Source organism: Pinus tabuliformis, chromosome 5_1 (assembly GCF_031772625.1).
Source record: "Pinus tabuliformis cultivar Carrire ecotype Pingquan chromosome 5_1, CPIR1, whole genome shotgun sequence".
NCBI lineage: Eukaryota > Viridiplantae > Streptophyta > Pinopsida > Pinales > Pinaceae > Pinus > Pinus tabuliformis.
Window position 1 is genome coordinate 283871765 of NC_142305.1, and position 6131 is coordinate 283877895.

Consider the following 6131-nt stretch of genomic DNA (forward strand, 5'->3'; position numbering starts at 1 on the left):
TCAACTATGCATTGTAAAACTTGTGTTCAAAATTAGAATATTCATCAATCTGAAAATAATCGAGCAGCACTACCTCGTATCGTTTCATCTGGAAAATGCTTTCAAATGATGGATCTTGACATAGGAAATTGTGGGACTAAATTTGATTCTCTGAGACTTCAATTTCTTTCCCAATGTACTTGAAAAATTCATCCAAAAATTGGATCTTATCTTCTGACATACATTTACATGACCTTAGATAAGAAGACAAAGATGCAGGAAAGTTTTTATCCACCTCATTGTCTATACACATATCATTCCATTCTCTAAAACCTTGAATGGAAGGATGGTCTGCCACTAACTCTATTTTCTCCATCCATGTTTCCAAGAAGATAGTCCAAAAACTTGTTAGAGACCTTATGGACTTAATAGGTAAACTTTCAACCCAACTTCTACATTTTCCATAGAACGAATAATAAAATAGTCTAAGGAATACATCTTCCTTCTTGATTTTAAGGAAACTGATAAAGTTACCATAATTTGTGATATGTTTCAAGGCCAAACTTAGATCATCTCCATTAAATTTAGCACCTTTCCTTACAAAATATTCATCTATTGGTAGAAGGATAGGAAAATGAGGAAAGTCTAAAGAATCCAAGCATTCATACCTTGTAACAATAGTTACAACATGTGGGTCATCCGTTGAATCTAGCGGAGTCACTGGAACATTTTTCAAACTACAAACTCTTCGTCTAGTGGAGTTTCTATTCGTGCTTCGAGGTCTCGATTTTTTGACAATGGAGTCACCAAGTGAAAGATGTACAATTGCTTTGTGTTTGACCTTTCTTCACCATCAAAAGTGAAATCTGATCATTGTCATTTTTCTAGGATATTTGCTTGAACCTTTCACCTCCTTGACAATGGTGCCAAAATGTTATTACTTAGAAAATACCGCAGCCGTAGAAGGAAAAACTAAGGTAACATCTAACCACTTTAAATTGAAAAATGCCCCTTCCATCTAGAGAGGGATCTCTCCTTAAAATTCTACTACACACTATCACTTTAGCAGTAGGTAATTTAGCCCATTGGCTAGATTTAGTTGGTGACACATGAAAATTGTTTGCAAAGAAGAAGGCAGGGACCATTAGGCATGGAGTCTTTCACATAAAAATTGTTATCTATAGGTTGTATGAAAAATTCTAACAGAGGAAAGATAGATTTAACTTTCTTAGACAAATCATCAACAATACATGTTAGAAGAAAGTTAAACTAAACATAATAAAGAGACTCAACCATATGAGTCTTTGACATAAAAATTGTTATCTATACGTTGTATGAAAAAGTCTAACCGAGGAAAGATAGATTTAAGTTTCTTAGACAAATCATCGATAATATATTGTAGAAGAGAGTTGGACTAAACATTAAAAAAGATTCAACCATATGATTTTGTAAGTGACAACTAAGTTGCAAAATATATGAGCAATTTGAATAATATGAATATGCATATGCTAAAATACCAATTCATAAACGCTTTATTCAAATACTTGGGATGGCGATCAGAATTTTGACTAAAAAGAAAATAGACACAATAGAGAACTGACATAAAACTTATCACGCACAAATGTTGGAATTCAGAGGCACAATAAATCAATTAAAACGCACAGCAGAATAAATCAAGCACATGAACACAGTTTTTAACGTGGTTCACCCAGCCAATCTGGGCTACGTCCACCAAACATAGGCATCAAGAATTTATTAATCAAATTGGAGATTACATAATGAAAACCTCATAAAACTCTCACCCTCTCAGCAAACCATCCGAATGGTTGCCTGTTATATAGCATAGAGAATCTAACAGCCTCATTAACTCCCTCACATCAAATATAGGAGGCATTAACTCCCTCCCAACAATCTGGAGTTAAACTAGGACCTGAATTCTATTGTTGTCATCAGCTGAGATTTTTCCTATTTTGCTACAAACAGAAAATCTCAACAATCTCCACCTTGACAACAATTCGCCTGATGCCCTGTTATTATTATTTTATCTTTTTTGCAAGCCAAGAGAAGCCAAACACCAGCGTAGCTTCTCTAACAAAACTGGTTTCGTGAACATGTCTGCACAGTTCTCCTTTGTATGCACCTTTTCAAGAGAGACTCCCCTTTCAGTGATAACCTGTCTTACAAAATTGTACTTAATTGGAATATGCTTTGATTTACTATGATAGGCTAGATTCTTAGCCAAATGTATTGCACTTTGACTATCACAAAGTAACCTGATGTTGTCCTGTAACCTACCAAACTCACCAAGCAAACCTTTCAACCAAACCGCCTCTTTGCAAGCATGCGAAGCAGCAATGTATTCTGCTTCAGTAGTGGATAACGCGACAATGTTCTGTAACTTCGACATCCAACTTATAGCTCCACCTGCAAGAGTAAAGACATACCCTAAAGTTGATCTTCTCTTATCCAAATCACCTGCAAAATCAGAATCAACATATCCGCAAACAAATTCACTACTCTTATTGTAAGAAATACAATAACTACTTGTGCCTCTCAAGTACCGAAGGACCCATTTCACTGCTGACCAGTGTTCTTTACCCGGATTTGCCATGTACGTGCTGACAACCCCAGCTGCATGAGAAATATCTGGTCGTGTACAAACCATCGCATACATTAAACATCCTACTACATTGGCATATGAAATTCGAGACATATTATCCTTTTCTTCATCTGTATTAGGACATAAACTCGAAGAAAGCTTAAAATGGGAAGCTAAAGGGACTAACACAGGCTTCACATTATTCATACCAAACCTCAAAAGTATTTTCTCAACATACTTCTGTTGTGATAGCCACAGCTTACCATTGCCCCTGTCTCTGAAAATCTCCATGCCCAAAATCTGTCTTGCCGCTCCTAGATCTTTCATATCAAACGTCCTTGCCATCTGAGTCTTCAACCTGTTGATTTCTTCAATGCTTTTGCTTGCTAAAAGCATATCATCAACATACAACACTAAGATAATGAACATGCCATTATTTAACTGCTTAAAGTAAACACAATGATCATATTCACTTCTTACATATTTCTGACTCAACATGAAAGAATCAAACTTCTTATACCACTGCCGAGGTGACTGCTTCAGGCCATATAATGACTTCTTGAGCCTGCAGACAAATTTCTCATTGCGACGGTGAACAAACCCTTCCGGTTGTTCCATATATATTTCCTCATCTAAATCACCATGTAGAAATGCAGTCTTAACATCTAACTGCTGCAACTCTAAATCAAGCAAAGCCACTAATGCTAACACAAGTCTAATTGAAACAATTTTAACCACTGGTGAAAATATCTCATGAAAGTCTATGTCAGCTTTCTGAGAAAACCCTTTTGCAACCAGCCTTGCTTTGTACATGTCTTCCGTATCATTCACACCCCGTTTCACCTTGAACACCCACTTGCATCCCATAGTTTTCCTGCCTTTGGGAAGTTCAACCAGATCCCACGTGCCATTCTTACCTAAGGCCATCATTTCTTCCTTCATAGCTGCTTTCCATTTGTCACTATTTGAACCTTCTACAGCTTCCTGATAACACAAAGGTTCATCATCATTAGCGATCAAAGCAACTGAAGTAACATGATCATCATACCTTCTTGGAGGACGTTTGATCCTTGTAGACCTCCTTAAGAATGTTTCTGGTGCTTCCACAATTGGCTGTCTATCATCTGTAGGAACTTCTTCATGATCGCCATCTGAGACCTGTTCATGACCTCCATGTGAACCCTGTTCATAATCTGATTCTGAAACCTGTTCATGACTAGAATCTGAACTATGGTCGTTATGACTATCATTAGAAATGCTGTCAAACTGAATATGCTGAAAATCAGATACATCATCCTGTTTCAATCTACTATTTACATCTAACTGTACAAGAGAGGATTCATCAAACTTTACATCTCTGTTGATGATGATTTTGCGGGTAGTAGGATCCCACAATCTAAATCCCTTTGTTCCATCACCATACCCAACAAAGACATACCTTTTCAATTTCGGATCTAATTTAGTTCGCTGAAGTTTAGGCACTAGAGCATATGCATCACAACCAAACACTTTGAGTTTAGAATAGTCACAAGGGTGTCCTTTCCATACCTCTTGCGGAATCTTGCAGCCTATTGCCGTTGATGGAGATCGGTTTATCACATAACAAGTTGTTGCCACTGCTTCCATCCACAACTCCTTCTGCAACCCGGCGTTACTCAGCATACACCTTGCTCTCTCTAGAAGAGTCTTGTTCATGCGTTCAGCAACTCCATTCTGCTGAGGAGTATAAACCGTGGTCTTATGTCTTTCGATCCCTGCATCCTTGCAATAGCTGTCAAACTCCTTGGAGGAAAACTCACCACCATTGTCAGTTCTTAAACATTTTATTGTTCTACCAGTGCTCCTTTCTACCAATGCTCTAAACTGCTTGAAAACTGAAAAAACATCAGACTTCTTTTTCAACATGTAGACCCATACTTTCCAAGAAAAGTCATCAATAAATGACACAAAATATGATGAGCCACCATATGACGCTGTAGGGGCTGGACCCCAAACATCTGAATGGATATAATCAAGTATGCCTTTACTAGTATGTTTGCCTGTTTTAAACTTTTGTTTACTTTGTTTACCAAACAGACAATGTTTACAGAAATCCAATTTTCCAAATCTTAGATTAGGAAGTAACTTTCGGTCAGCCAAAATTTTCAATCCTCTTTCACTCATATGCCCCAATCTTTGATGCCATAAGTGAATGGAACTATTGTCATGTTCAGACACATACACATGATCTGACCCAGATCTACCTTCTAACTGAAATATATTTCCTACTTTCTTAGCTTTCATAACTAGTAAGATGCCTTTGTAGATTTTCATAACTCCACCTTGAATTACAGTTTTATATCCATTTGAATCAAGTGCTCCTAATGAAATCAAATTTTTCCTTAAATCTGGTACATGTCTCACATCTATTAATATTTTTGTTGTCCCATCAAACATTTGCAGTTGTATGCTCCCAATTCCCACAATATTACATGTTACATCATTACCCATGTACACAACACCATCATCAATTGATTTATATGTTGTAAACCAATCTTTATGTATACACATGTGGTTAGATGCCCCAGAATCTAACAACCAATATTGATCATGTTTTGAAACATTAACAGACAATACCTCATCACTCATACCTGAACCAGATATTGAACCTGTATCTGTGGTGTTGGCTTCCTTCTTTTCTGTCGAAGAGCCTTCTTTAGCAGCCTGCTTTCGCTTCCAGCAATCCTTTTTCAGATGTCCAGCCTTGCCACAATGCCAGCACTTCACCTTTGGCTTCTTTCCTTTGGACTTTGAGTGAGAGTCGCTATGCTTTCCCCCGGAGTGCCTCTCTCTTGAGCGACCTCTGGCCATCATTACCTCTGATGTAGAGGTGTCTGCATTCGACCTCTTCCTCATCTCTTCAGCCAACAAGGCTCAAACAACATCGTCAAACTCAAGGATTTCTGATGTACTAAAGCTTATGGAAGTAACAAAGTGATCCCAGGATTCAGGCGAAGAACATAATGGAGTTATTGCCTTATCCTCTGAATCAAATTTCACATCTAGACTGTCTAATTGCACCAACAAGGTATTAAAAACATTCAGGTGATCAGCAATTGAGGTACCTTCCTTCATCCGCAAACTGTAAAGCTGTCGTTTCAGGAGAATCCGATTTGTCAAAGATTTCGTCATATACAGCTTCTCAAGCTTCGACCACAAGCCTGCGGCAGTTTTCTCTGACACAATGTTGAACAGAACATCGTCCGCCAGACATAACCGAATTGCGCTCAGAGCTCTATCGTCCATCTCATTCCAATCATCCTCCGTCATGGAAGGAGGTCTTTTGTTTTTCCCCAACAGTGCTTTCGCCACACCTTGTTGAACCAGCAGATCGTGCATCTTCACCTTCCAGATCTCAAAATTATTCTTTCCATTAAATTTCTCAATTTCAAACCGGGCACTTTGAGTTTTCGCCATTTGTACCAACAAAAAACACAATAATCTCCAATATCCAACCAGCAATTTAAAAAAAAATTGCCTATGCCTTTGTCATGACAAAGAAAAAAATGCCTAT